Raw genomic sequence first — 15,423 nt, forward strand, 5'->3', positions numbered from 1 at the left:
AGACTTTCTCGCAGAAACCATAAGGGCCAAAATGAGCTTCTCCAATTTCGGGTAGCGAGTCTCTGCATCGAGGAGAGCTTTTGACGTGTAGAATATCGGATGTTGGGCCCCAAGTTCTTCTCGGATGAGAGCTGAGCTGACGGCCGAGTTGGACACTGCCAGTACACGAACAAGTCTTCACCAGGAACTGGCTTTGAGAGCATGGGAGGTGAAGTAAGGTAAGTCTTTAGATTCTGGAAAGCTACTTTGCACTCTTCGTCTCATTTGTCTTTTTGTCATTTCTTCAAAGCTTTGAAGAATGGTCTGCACTTGTCGGTAGACTTTGAGAGGAATCTGTTAAGAGCCGCTGCTCTGCCCGTCAAGCTTTGTATTTCCTTCACTGTGGAAGGCGACTTCATCTCGAGAATGGCTTTGATTTGGCGCGGGTGTGCCTCGATACCTCGTTGCGTCACTAAGTACCCCAGGAACCGGCCAGACGATACACCGAACGTGCATTTACTTGGAATCAGCTTCATGCGATATTGGCGGAGTAGGCTGAACGCCTCGGTGAGGTTTTTGAGGTGGTCTGCCCGCTTGGGGGCTTTAACCAGCATATCGTCCACATACACCTCCATGGTTCTGCCGATCTGCTCCTTGAAAATTTTATTCACGAGCCTTTGGTAGGTTGCTCCGGCGTTCTTCAGCCCAAAAGGCATGACCTTGTAGCAGTAGGTCCCTCTTTCGATGATGAAAGAGGTCTTCGCCTTGTCATCATCGTACATTATAATTTGATTATAGCCGGAGTAAGCATCCATGAAGTGAGCAGCTGGTTGCCGGAAGTTGAATCCACGAGCTGGTCGATTCTCGGCAATGGGAAGTTGTCTTTAGGGCATGCTTTTTTGAGGTCGGTGTAATCAATGCATACTTTCCATTTTCCCTTTTCTTGTTTCGCCACCAGAACAACGTTGGCCAGCCATTCCGAATAGGAGACCTCTCCAATGAAACCGGCAGCTAGGAGCTTGTCGATCTCGGCTTCAATAATAGCGACCCGCTCGGGAGCAAAGTTGCGTCTCTTCTGCACCACGGGCTTGCTAGCAGGGTTGACATGAAGCCGGTGGCAGATGATGTTTGGGTCAATACCAGGCATGTCAGATGGTGACCACGCGAACATGTCTTTGTTGTTCTAGAGGAAGATGGTCAGCTCCATCTTCTCGTCTGGGCTTAGGCGCGAGCCGATCCGCGCTTTCTTGTCGGTGGTGAGGATCGAGGGTACTAACTCAACGTCTTCCTTAGGCTTCCAACCTTCTTCAAGGGAGCCTTCCGGGTGGATTCCCTCATCTCGATCCTTCTTGTTTGAACTCTGCGCGAGCCGATCTGCGCCTCCTTCTCTGGCTGATCAGGGATCGGGGTACTAACTCAACGTCTTCCTCAAGCTTCCAACCTTCTTCAAGGGAGCCTTCCGGGCGGATTCCCTCGTCTCGATCCTTCTTGTTTGGATTCGGCATGAGCCGATCTGCACCTCTTTGTCCGATTGGCGGGATCATGGGGTACTAACTCAACATCATCCTCGGGCTTCCAACCCTTTTGGGAGTCTTGGCGGATTTCCTCTCCTTGATCCTGGTTCCTTAACGCTATTGTGAGGCATCAACTTCCTTCCCTTTCGGGTTTGCTTATGTCCGCTAGGAGCGCTTCGCCTCGTTGGCGGCTTGCATTCGGTGTGAACCGCAGGTGCTTGCTCTTCTTGAGCCCTTGGCTGTGCATCTCCTTGCCATGGCTTGGTCATCGCTTGATCTGCCCGATCCCGCCCGTGGATGGGATAGCGGATCTTCTGATGTAGAGCAGATGTGATGGCCTCGATCTTGCTGATCCACGGTCGGCCCAAGATTCCGTTGTAGGGGGAAACCTCGTCGATGACCATGAAGGTTTGCGAGCAGGACCACTGAGGGTGAGTGGACATCCACTTCGATCGTTCCAACAGTGATTGATGTGGCCCCATTGAAGCCGATGAGCGATCTGGCAAGTTTGCTAATCTTGGGCTCGAACCCTATCTGTTGGATAATAGATAGTTGTAGGATGTTGGTTGCACTGCCCTCATCTACATGAACTCGCTCGATCACAGCTTGTTCAATTTGGATGCAGATGACTAGGGCGTCATTATGTGGCAGGTCAAGCCCGATCAAGTCATTTTTCTGGAAGCCGATGATAGGTGTATCCACAATGGCTGGTACTCCTGTTGTGACTTGGGAGATATAAGTTGCCTGAGCGATCTTTCTCTTGCGCTCCTTGGTGGTCAGCCCGGACTCTTGGGAGTCGGCTAGAATGGTGTTGATTCGAATGACCTTTTGGGGAGGTTCCTTGGCAGCTGCATCACGATCCTCGATCTGTTGGATAGCCTTCTTTGCAACGAACTCTGTGCAATGGCCTTCTCTGACCAGCTCCTCAAGGTGCCTTTTCCAAGCGTTGCAGTTGTTGGTGTAATGACCGTGCTCCCCGTGGAATGCGCAGTATTTACTGGTGCCTCTTTTAGAGGGGTCTCCCTTCATGGATGGTGGTCTCCTTATCCACGGCTTGTCCTTCACCTGAGCTAGGATCTGGTGGATTGGGATAGCGAACTCAGTGAAGGTCCCCGCTTCGAGCTTCCCTCTTGGGGCCGCGATCCGCGCTTATCTCGGACTTTTTGCTCGAACTTGTTGCTCTTTTGGCTTGCCTGCTTCGTCGAGTGGTCAACTTGCTTGCTAGCTTTCTTTGCGGCGATACGATCATCGTCCCAAAGTGCGTAGCGCTCTGCCGTCGCGAACACTTCGCCAAGGTTTGACTTGGAGTTATGGCCAGCTCCCGGTATAGCTCGTGCTCGGTGCTGGCAAGCCCTTCTTGAAAATGAGGATGCAACTTGGTCGTTGCATCATATGATGTTAGCCTTCTCACCTTAAACCGTCTCGGTAGTGTCGTAGAGACTCGTCGGCTTCTTGCGCAGTTGAACAGGTGGTCTGCATGCTTTCGACCGCCTTGTAGGAGGTGTATTCCTTTGTGAAAATGATGGCGAACTCCTTGAAGTTGCCTATTGACGTGGACGGTAGGGTGTGGAACCAATCCCGAGCTGCTCTCGCAGAGTCATCGTGAACACTTTGCACATCGGCGTCGTGCGCCTTATGTACAGATCATGGCGCTCTTGAAGTGCCTCAAATGGCTCTCGGGTCGAGTCCCTTTGAATGGAGTGATGGATGGCGTTGTAAACCGCCGGCGGCGGAGCTCGTTCTACCTCGTCGGTAAAGGGCGGCAATCAACTCGATCAATTTCCTTGCATAGGGCCTCCTTCGTGCTTCCTTTGAGTCGGAGACCTCGGAGTTGGTCATTTACTAGCTTCGCAACATCCTCTGCTCGCAGGTTGGAGTCTCGGCCGACGCGTCTTGGTGCCTCGAGCGTGATCGCTAACTTCTTCTCCGGCCCCAAGGGTCGATCCCTTGGTTGCCTGCCGGTGGGGCAGGAGAGAAGGTTGAGTTTGGGAGGATCCCTCCACAGCTTGTCGCCGCATGTTGGACCTCGAGCGGGCTGGTGAGCATTGATCGTCATCCTCTGCTTGCAAGGAAGGTCGTTCAGGTCGACGTCTTCGGTGCCTCGAGCGCACTGGCTAACTTCTTCTCCGGCTCCCAAGGGTCGATCCCTTGGTTGCCACTGCCGGTGGGGCGGAGAGAAGGTTGAGTTTGGGAGGATCACTCAACAACTTGTCGTCGTATGTTGGACCTCGAGCGGGCTGGTGAGCGTTGATCGTCATCCTCGATCGCAAGGAAGGTCGTTCAGGTCGACGTCTTCGGTGCCTCGAGCGTGATTGCCTAACTTCTTCTCCAGGCTCCCAAGGGTCGATCCTTGGTTGCCCTGCCCGTGAGGCGGAGAGAAGGTTGAGTTTGGGAAGATCCCTCCACAGCTTGTCGCCACGACCGCTCACGAACTCGAGCTCCTTGTGGACCTAAGCGAGCACGAACATTGGATTGTGGGCCTAGCCTCTTGAGCACATTGGTCCTGGGTCCTAACCTCGAACGGCTTAGAGTACGGCTCGCGGTATGCTGCGTCTCGTCTGCACGATCTCGCTCTCTCCCTGCCGGTTTGCCCTTGTCCGACTAGCTTGGGACCTCTCGAACTGCTCGCCAGCATGCTCGTGTGCCCTTCTCTCCTCGTCACGGGGTCCAAGATTGGGGCCTTGATTCAAGTTGATCTGCCTGAGTAGCTGGCCAATCAGGTTGTTTTGATCATCGACCTTCTGTGTGAGTTGATCAACCCGCGAGTTAAGGTCCACTTGACTGCCCGAGTCAAGTAAAGTGGTGTGCATCGGGCCCAATGGCATGTGGGCTAGGGCTCCATTAGACGCGTACACAGGTGCATATGTCAAGTGTGATCGCAGAGGAGGGAGAGAATGGATCTGCTCCAAGACCGGGACGACGTCGAGTAGCCGTAGGGTTGTGCATGGTCCGGTAGTTAAGTGGTGTGGCTGCTGTGCTCCAACGGCAGGACGAGGCGAGCAACTCTAGAATCGGCGCCGCAACCGCAAGGCTGTGGAGGTCCCAGAGGTCATGTGGCGGCTGTTTTGCAATTCCAGTAGTTGAAGGCGGCTGCAAAGCACTAGAAGACGGCTGCAAGGCGTTGGCAGCCATGATTCCGTGCGGTTGCATTGAGGTTTCCACCACAAAACCATGAGATGGGCCCATTGTGGTGGCGTTACTCTTCGAACGTCTTGTATCAACCATGGTTGTTTGAAAAAATGTGTGAAAGATGGATTTGGAGCACGCTTTGAATATATCTCGTGCTCTCAATGAAAGCACCAATTTGTGGGAGCAAATTTCGTCCCACTAGAATATTCGCCTAAGTTAGGTAGGGTATTTCAAGGAAAACCGGGTGGCCGGAGCCGTTGGTGGCCGGAGCCTTGTGTTAGAGAGAGAAAGAAGGTGGTGGCTAGGGTTTGTGAGAAATAATTTCTGTAGAGTTTCAGTAGGAATTTAGACATACCTTCACCTTTGTGCGTAGCCAAGTATTTATAATGGTCTCGGAGATTAGGGTTTCAGAGGAATAATTCCATAGATGGAAGGGAATTATTCCTCCCCTATTTGGAATTGATTTGATTAATTAGGGATTTGATTTATTAGGGTAAATCAAATCCCTAATCATGGTAGGTATCAGATCAAATCCTAATTTAATTAGGTAACTCCTCATTTAATTGGGAATTGGGGTAGGAATCAAATCAATTCCCAACTTAATTAGGTAATTCTCAATTTAATTGGGTAACTCCCAATTAAATTGAGTAACTCCCAATTAGGTTGAGTAATTCCCAATTAGGTCAAATAATCCCCAAATGGAAGGAATTACTTGACCTAGGGTATGATTTAATTCGGTTCCCACAACACTCAAAGCAAGAAATTGAAACAGCATCGAAGGGACACATGATACAATGCGCTTACCTCTTCAAAATGACCAAATGCTGATATTTAACACCTCAAGCATCAACTTCCGAAGAAGACGAACTGAAAAGGAAGAAGAAGGGCCGAAGAAGGGGGAGGGCTGGGTAACTGGATACACATGAAGAACTGGAGAAAAATGAAAATGAAGAGCAAGAACCAATCAAATGAAACAAACGAAACTGAACAAAAGCCTGAGGAAGAAGAAGAAGAGAGGGGAGGGGAGGACGGGAAACGGGAAGCGACTGTGAATTGCGGTGAATTTTATTTTATTTTAGTTTTATTCTGATTTTGGGTTGGGCTTAAGAGCACTCCAGCGGGGAGAGAGACAGAGAGAGAGAGAGAGAGAGAGGAAAGGCTTTGCCAAAGTCGGGCTTAGCTGTGGACTGTTGTTGTTGGGTTCTATTTTAAAAGATGACATATAAATTCTATAATACGGCTCTCATTTATTTGGAACCGACGTTGTTTATTTAGTACAACGTCGTCTGTTTAAATACATGCGTCGTAAGTAATGACCCTAACATCTATTTCCACGTCATCATTAATAGAAAAATCGAAGTGGAAAATTCATTTCACGACGGTTGTTGAAAATGTAGTGATGTAGTAGGAGTCAATAACGTCGTCGATTATGTATTTAAAGACGTCATATTTTTATTTGTCGTGAAAGGTATATTTAACGGCGGTGAGTTTTAGTTTTCGTCGTTGTATGTATATTTTGCGCCATGTTCTGTTAATATATGTCATATGTTGCCTTTTTAATGACGTTTTTTTGTTAGAATTAGTCTTCTATTCTCATCCTCGACTGTTTTTTTTATCTCTTTTTCCATTACAAAGACGTTGGTTATTATTTGTTAATGACGTTGTTTGTTTTAACAACGACGGTGATTTAGCGTCGTTGTTTGATTTGGGAAAAGATGTCGGTCGATTTCACGACCATTTGAAAAGGGAATACACGATGCTAAATCACCGTCGTTGTATTTTATTACTTTATATAATTGGGAGAGTTGTCACCGTTCTATAGATTTAAGTGAACTTTAATCAGGGTGTTAGAGTTTAAATCCGATTACAAAAATTGATCACATATACTATATGCACATGTGAAAGAATCCATATTTATATTTTTTAAACTTTCGTGTCAAAAAAGAAAGAGAGTAGAGTAAGATTGTTCATACCATAGCTCAAATTTGACAACATAATTAAGGCACTAAATCTTCATATGTTTCTCAACACACTCATCGATATAATAAGTCGTACAATCTGCAAACTTTTTTATTGTCTCTCCATGTGGAAACTTTTTTGTTGGCTTTTCTGTAAGAGGAATGCTAGGTCATTAAAATTGGTAACCACAGCATGCTGATTTTGTTGAAATTTTTCACAAAATTAGGTCATTAAAATTGCAGTCGCACTCATCTAAAAACCTAAAAATGATATTATGTGAGTAACTATTCAATACAGACCCTTAGATTAATCTAATAGCATAAATAACTAGTAGTTTAAACCCTAGTTATACTCTTTATTTTACTGAAACAATCATTTTAACTATTTTAATTTGCAATAATTACCCCTTAAAAAAAATCTGCAACAATTATAAAAAATAAATTAGGGAGACATAATTCAATTCGGATCCTTTAACATTTGCAATATTATACAGTTTTCAATCGTAGGATTCTAAGTTAATTAAGTTTTGTGTACTCTCTTAGGTGTTGATGTTGTTTGGGTCTCCGTAGATCATTATCAGATGGGTGAGTGACTAGGGGTTTGTTTTTGTATCTTTAGTAGCATGTCCTTATTTCTATTTTCGAATGCCTACGGGCGTGACACCTCAAGAGGACTCATGAATATTTTGGTGGCATAATGAACTTGTGCTTGTATTATTAGTCCTAATATGAACACCGAGATGTCTTTATATATATATATATATTTGTTGTTTTGCTAGCTGTGTTCTTATGTAACATGTTTAATTATGTGCTGAAGAATGTAAAAATACCCAATTTCCGGTACTCCAAATTGAGCATTTCTTTCTTTGGTTCTAACCAAATCTCCTTTTATTTAGCATACCCAATTTCCGGTGAAGTCGCTCATGCGCTTCTAGAGAGAGCTTTGAAAATGAAATTTTACGAAACAACCCCTGCATTGTAGATGTACAGTTGATGTATTCATTAAAACCAAAAGTGTGCATTGAGTTGTGAATTCAAACACATTTTTTTTTTGGGTCGAAAAAATTTGTGTGGATGCATTATACTTTTAATTAAAATGCCTAAAGAAAATCAAAGAAAACAACTTTGTCCCAGTCTCAAGGCATCGTTGAAAGCTCAAAACCAGAGACCCAAGACGCACTTCAATGGGTCTTCGCCTAAATCAACCAAAACCCATAAGCACTCACAAGCCTCGCAAGCTCTCTCTTGCTAGTTATTCGCCGTCCGATTGGTTTCTAACTCAGTGGCTCTCATAACCCAGTTTCAAACATTGATTTTGGCATTCTTTTAATTAAAAAAAGAGACATAAGCGAGGTTTTTGGTGGATTTTGTTGAGGACTGGCTCAGTGAGAGTGACCAGAGACTTCAAATTGGGTATGTGCGATTTGGTTAGCAAAGTGGGTTTTGCATATCAGTAGCCTCTGACTTTCAATCACGATTACTGGAGAACAAAAAAAATAGAAGTCATGGGTTTGATACAAAACATTAATTAATATCAAGGGAAGAAGAAAATGCAAACCGTGCAGCAGCTTTCTATTCCGACTTGTCCACAATTACAGCTACATCGTCTTTGGCCATAACTCCAACTTTTCCGGTTACAGCAAGAAGAAAATGGCAATGGGAGTGGTTGAAGCGAAGCGAGAGAGCAGTCGTACGAAGAAGAAGATTCGTTTGACAATATTTTGTTTTATTATTATTTTATTCTGGATTAACAAATTTAGTTTTTTTTAAATTAACACTATTAAGTTTTGGTTAATTGAGTTTTAAATGATATGCCATGTGTCAAAATTTTGAGTGAGAGACAGAGGGCTACAGAGAAAACGGGCGGTACAGAAAATCTGAACTCATGTAAAAAGGGCTTTACATTCCCAATTTTGCACCCATCACTGGAGATGCTCTAATATCTAGCTCTAGGAGTAAATTTATGTACACGTAAGTATGTATTTTATTATTTTTTATATAATTCTCTTTTTGGACAGTTTTAATAGTTGTTGATGTTAGTTTTATAACATCTAAGCAGACATACAAATAATACACAAAATACCTGCAGCAGAAACCATTGTTACAGTAGACAGGTCTTCCACCTCTTTAACAAGCTCTATATATCACTCTATCTCAATGGGGCTCAAGAACTTTTGTGATTCGGTGCTTGACAGAGGCAGGGACCTATCCTATTTATAATGAGCTTTAGTTGGTGTAATTCTAATAGGACTCTCCCATTACAATCCTATTAGAATTCAACTTGATTACCAAGTAACCGGATGACTATGTCCAACTCTTTTAATTATATTAGGACTCCAATGCTTAAATAGAATATCTTAATCACATCCGTATAAGCTTCAAAATACTTGTTCTAATTGATCTTGGTATCTGTCTCAGAGTCCTAGCCAAGTTCAATGAGTGTGTGACCTTAAAATGCTTACATTCTCCCACTAGGGCACACACACCATCAAAACATAAGCTCCTTTTGAACTCGAAACAAACACAAACTTTAAGGCGCCATAAGATCAAAGAACAAAAGTCCTAAACATGTTTCTGTCAGATAAGAATATAAATGCAGAACTACAGATACACTAACTCGTTGCAATCAAGCAAGGCATCCATAATTACAACCATAAAATCCTCATCCACATGAAACTCCCACAAGACAAAGTCAAATAGATGCACTATATGCTCTTTATATGTGAACTGCATGCATATAGATACACCAGGTCCACTTAATGCTTCTAAAACGAAGCTCTGTATGGTTGCATTCAAACTTTAATTCATGAAAATAAATCATGAAAACAAAAATACTTAATTGAAGTATAATGAGAAACTGTATCAACCAAATATGAAACTTCAATAGTTAAGCAAAATCAAAACATAAAATTCTACCTCAGTGCATATCTAATAACTGAAAATGAACTGCAAATTTACTCCCACTATTCTGCATCATCGAAACTAGCCAAAATCCCCATGCTAGTCACATGTCTCTTGAATATACTGTTGGGAATTGCTTTATTCAAAGGGTCAGCAATCATATCATGTGTGCTTATGTGATCAATCCGAGTCTGGCCTTGCTTAATCTTCTCTCTCACTAACAGAAACTTTATTTCAAGATGTTTTGTACCCGCTGACCTCTTGTTGTTTCTGGAATAAAATACTGTTGCACTATTATCACAGAAAATTTGCACAGGTCTGGCAATCGAATCCACCACACGCAAACCTGTTATAAAATTCTTCAACCAAGATGCTTGGATGGTGGCCTCATAACAAGCAACAAACTCAGCCTGCATCGTTGAAGCAGCCACAGTGCTTTGCTTCAAACTTTTCCATGAAACAGCTCCTCCTGCTAGCAAGAAAACAAATGCTGATGTAGACTTTAAATCATCTGGACAACCTGCAAAATCAGAATCACAATATCCTACTAACTCCAAGCTTTCTTGTCTCTGATAAACCAGCATAAAACTCTTGGTCCTTTGCAAATATCTCATGACTTTCTTGGCCGCTATCCAATGTGCATTCCCTGGATTTGCTTGAAATCTGCCTAACACACTAATTGCAAAGGCAATGTCTGGTCTTGTGCATACTTGAGCATACATTAAGCTGCCCACTAAAGATGCATAGGGTCTGTTCTTCATCTCTTCTTTCTCCAACTCATTTTGAGGACTTTGAGCTCTACTTAGTTTGTCTCCTTTTGTAATAGGAACTTCTCCAGATGCACAAGATAACATATTAAATCTTTTAAGCACTCTTTCTATGTATCCCTTCTGTGATAAACCAAGCATACCACAACTTCTGTCTTTGTGTATCTCTACTCCTAGCACATAAGACGCCTCCCCCATATCTTTCATCTCGAAATGTGATGACAGAAAAAACTTTGTGTCAGCAAGCATAGACAAATTGTTAGTGGCCAGTAAAATATCATCGACATAGACTACTAAGAAGATGAAATTGCTCCCACTAAATTTTAGATAAATACACTCAACCACTGGATTCTCTGTGAAGCCTTGTGAGCTTACAACTTCATCAAACCTCAAGTACCATTGCCTTGATGCCTGCTTCAGTCCATAAATGGACTTCTTGAGTTTGCAAACCAAATGCTCTTCTCCTTCCTTTATAAAACCCTCAGGTTGCACCATATATATTTCTTCATCCAGTCTCCCATTTAAAAAGGCTGTCTTTACATCCATTTGATGTAAAAACAGGTCATATTGTGTAGTAAGAGCCATGATAATCCGAAAAGCATCTTTAGTTGAAACTGGGGAAAAAGTTTCACTATAATCTATTCCTTCTTTTTCAGTAAAACCTTTTGCAACTAATTTGGCCTTGAATCTTTCTATGTTGCCCATTGAGTCTTTCTTGGTTTTGAACACCCATTTACACCCTATTGGCTTCACTCCTTCTGGTAGCTCTACTAAATCCCACACCTGATTGTTTTCCATTGAATCTAATTCACTTTCCATGGCTTCTTTCCATTTCAATACCTCTGGACTATTAATTGCTTCATTGAAAAACAAAGGATCTTCAAAATCTGATGCCATAAACTCTTATTCTTGTAAATACACTACATAATCTTGAGATATTGCTGGTCTTCTATTTCTGTTAGATCTTCTCTGTGGAGCTGGTGCTTCTTGTGGCTGAACTACTTCATTGTTCACATCTTGAGTTTCCTGGACTTGAATTTCATTCATGTCTTCTTGTTCAGGTTCCATATCTTCATAATCTTCCCCTTGTATTTCACTTATATGTGGAACTTGCACATTTTGCTTTGCTGGCTCAATTGCAATTTCACCCAGCTCTTCAAAAACGAAATTTGTGGCCTTCCCTTCTTCATGGACATTTTCTAGAAAAACTGCCCTACCTGTTTCCACAAGCCTTGTTGTATGATTTGGACAATAAAATCTGTACCCCTTCGTCTTCTCTGGATAACCTACAAAAAACAACTTATGGTCTTGGGATCCAATTTCTTCTCTTGTGGATTGAAGACTTTTCCTTCTGCCTTGCACCCCCATATATGCAAATGGTTGAGGCTCGGCTTTCTGTAAGTCCATAGCTCAAAAGGGGTCTTTGATACTGCCTTACTTGGTACGCGGTTTAGGATGCAGTTTGTTGTCCTTATTGCCTCGCCCCATAGGTAATTAGGTAGCTGTGAATTGCAGATCATACTCCTCACCATATCCTTGAGTGTTCTATTTCTTCTTTAAGCTACACCGTTCTGCTCTGGAGTTCCTGGATTGGTGTATTGTGCAACAATTCCACATTCCTGTAAATACTTAGCAAAAGGTCCAGGGTGTCTGCCAGTTTGATCAAATTTCCCATAATATTCACCTCCCCTATCAGACCTAACAACTTTTATCTTTAGTTCCAACTGTCTTTCAACTTCTGTTTTAAAAATTTTAAAAGCTTCCAGAGCACTAGACTTTTCTGTAATGAGAAACAAGTAGCCATACCTAGAGTAGTCATCTATGAAGGTTATGAAGTATCTGTGGCCTTCTAGAGTTTGGATGGGAAAAGGGCCACAGATGTCTGTATGGATTATTTCTAAGAGTTGACCACTTCTGTTTGAGCCTTTCTTTCTTGCCTTAGTTAATTTCCCTTTAATACAATTGACACAGACATCTAGATCAGAGAAGTCTACTAATGGCAGGATTTGTTCTTTAACTAAGCGTTGGATTCTATCTTTAGAGATGTGACCTAAACTATGATGCCAAAGCCTAGCAGATTGAGTTGGACTTGGAATGATTTCAATGTTTAGAGCAGATGGTATGGAATTCAAGTGAAATAAACCACATTCAACAGGGCCTTTTGCAACTGGAATGAAATGAAACAAACTGAAGCCTTCTTTATTGAATTGAAAAGAATAATTCGACAGAACCAACTTAGAAATTGAAATAAGATTCCTTCTCATGGAAGGTACATAGACTACATCATCTAGCTCTAGACAATGACTCGATCCTAACTGAAGATTGACGACTCCTACTGCTTTGACTTCAACCTTTGTTCCATCCCCTACGAAGACATTGACCTCATTCCTATTTGAAGTTCTCTTTCTTAGAAAGCCCTGCAAAGTATTTGTGACATGGACAGAACAACCAGCGAAATTTTTTCATATAATCGAAATTTTTTGTCCAGTTACTTGATCTCTGAATGTTTATTTTTTCTTATTTTTGGCGTATATGATCTCGAAGTATAAACAAACAAGTTTGACGGTTGGATTGTTGAAACTAGTTTTTAAAATGCGTATGCCATCAAAAAAAAATATTCACTAACAATTAAGAGTTTATTTATACTTTTATTAAATATAACATAAGATTTTGTGGTATCCACTAGTGTAAATATTTTAAATTGAAGATCAAATTCAGTCATTGTATTCATATAGGGTCAAAGAGTGTAGTGGTAAAAAATCATCAAAATCGGAGTTAAAATAACTGTTAAATCATGATTTTTCATTTGTAACCTTCCAAATTTTTTGTCCTTTTACTTGATCTCTGAAAATTTATTTTTTCCGATTTTTGGCGTATATGATCTCGAAGTATAAACAAACAAGTTTGATGGTTGGATCATTGAAACTAGTTTCTTAGAATGCGTATGCCATCAAAACAATATATTCACTAACAATTAAGAGTTTATTTATAATTTCGTTAAATATAACATAAGATTTTGTGGTATCCACTAGTGTAAATATTTTAAATTGAAGATCAAATTCAATCATTGTATTCATATAGGGTCAAGGAGTGTAGCGGTAAAAAATCATCAAAATCGGAGTTAAAATAACCGTTAAATTATGATTTTTCATTTGTAACCGTCGAAATTTTTTGTCCCATTACTTGATCTCTGAATGTTTATTTTTTCTGATTTTTGGTGTATATGATCTTGAAGTATAAACAAACAAGTTTGACGGTTGGATCGTTGAAACTAGTTTTTTTAAATGCGTATGCCATCAGAACAATATATTCACTAACAATTAAGAGTTTATTTATACTTTCGTTAAATATAACATAAGATTTTGTGGTATCCACTAGTGTCGTCTATTATATGTAAAGATGATGGTTTGTTTAAAAAAGGGTCGTCTATTATGAAATAAAGATGACGCTTTTTATAAAAAAATCGTTGTATATTATGTAAAGATGACGTTTTTTTATAAAACCATCGTCTATTATATGTAAAGATGACGATTTTTATACAAACCGTCGTCTATTATAAGTAAAGATGACGCTTTTTTATAAAACAACCGTCGTCTATTATATGCAAAGATGATGCTGTTTATAAAAAATTGTTGTCTATTATATGAAAAGAGGACGCTTTTTATAAAAACCGTCGTCTATTATGTGTAAAGATGACAATTTTTTTTTAAAAGCGTCTTTTAAAACACGCTAAAAAATGGGCGCTTAAGTGAATTCGGGCTCGACAAATTTTCAAATTTTCACCCGTCTTTGAAAACCTTATCTCTCATTAACAAGCGTCGTCTTTTAAAACACGCTAAAAAAGGGCTACTTGAGTGAATTCGCGCTCGAAAATTTTTCAGATTTTCCCCCATCTCTGAAAACCTTATCTCTCCCTCCTTGAAAGCCTCTTGCACTCTTTAAAACACCCTCATGAAACTCTCTACAAAATCATCAAAAAATCGATATCAATGAAGGAGTTGAGAGATTGAGGTCTTCGCAGATCCATAAGATGTAGAGGGATGTTTTGTATTTGAGAATCAAAGTTGGTTGAAAGGTTTGATTTGAAAGTTACCTAATCTCTTAATACCCTTCTATATCTTGCTAGTGAATTCTAGATTAGTCTCTTTGCGTTTCTGGTATGTTCTTTGTCTCTATAATTTCAGATTTTGTCTTTCTTGATTTGTCTGGTTTGTTTATATATATATATTTTTTATTTCTAGTTTCTTTTTATATTTTCTGATTTGGTTATCAGGAGATGAGGAGGAAGCTTGCATATTTATAACTTTTTCTTTTGCAGGTTTTCTGTGTGAGTAGTATGTTTTTTTGTTGTTGAAAACTTGCAGGTTCTCGATGGTCTTTTTTATGCTCATTTTACAAGTTTTCTATGGAAATATGGACCAATGGTAAAATTTCTCTTCGACCTAATTTTTTATGTTTATAATCTTAGCTTTTTTTTTTTTTCCTCTTTGTCATTTTGATTTATTTACAGGGATGATGGAGGAGACTTCAGTTGTGCATCATTTTTATGTTTGGATGAGGAATGCTTGGATTAGGAGTACGTAGGTCTTGTTAGGAATTATGTTTGTTGTAGAATAAAGATTGGTTAACTATGTAATAACTATTGAATCTTCAAGTTTTATGAAAGAAACTATTTTTGAGTGTATATATTCATTAATAAAGCATTATGGTTGATTTTCTAGTTAAAATCGTTGTATAGCATCATAGGAAATAAAAAAGAACTAAAATGTAGCAGTTTGGAAACTTATTAGACGACGGTTTTTATTATAAATCATGGTCTTTACAGATAATTAACGACGATTTTTATAAAAAAGGGTCGTCTATTATATGTAAAGATGACGCTTTTATAAAACCGTTGTCTATTATATGTAAAGATGATGCTTTTTATAAAAAAAACTGTCTATTATATGTAAAGATGACGATTTTTATACAAACCGTCGTCTATTATATGTAAAGATAACGTTTTTTATAAAAACCGTCGTCTATTATGAAGTAAAGATGATGTTTTTTTTATAAAAACCGTCGTCTATTATATGTAAAGATGACGCTTTTTTTTTTAAAAACCGTCGTCTATTATATGTAAAGGTGACGTTTTTATAAAAAAAACCGTCGTCTATTATATGTAAAGATGACGCT

The sequence above is a fragment of the Prunus mume genome, linkage group LG3 (assembly GCF_029339155.1).
Source record: "Prunus mume cultivar Tortuosa linkage group LG3, ASM2933915v1, whole genome shotgun sequence".
NCBI classification, from domain to species: Eukaryota; Viridiplantae; Streptophyta; class Magnoliopsida; order Rosales; family Rosaceae; genus Prunus; species Prunus mume.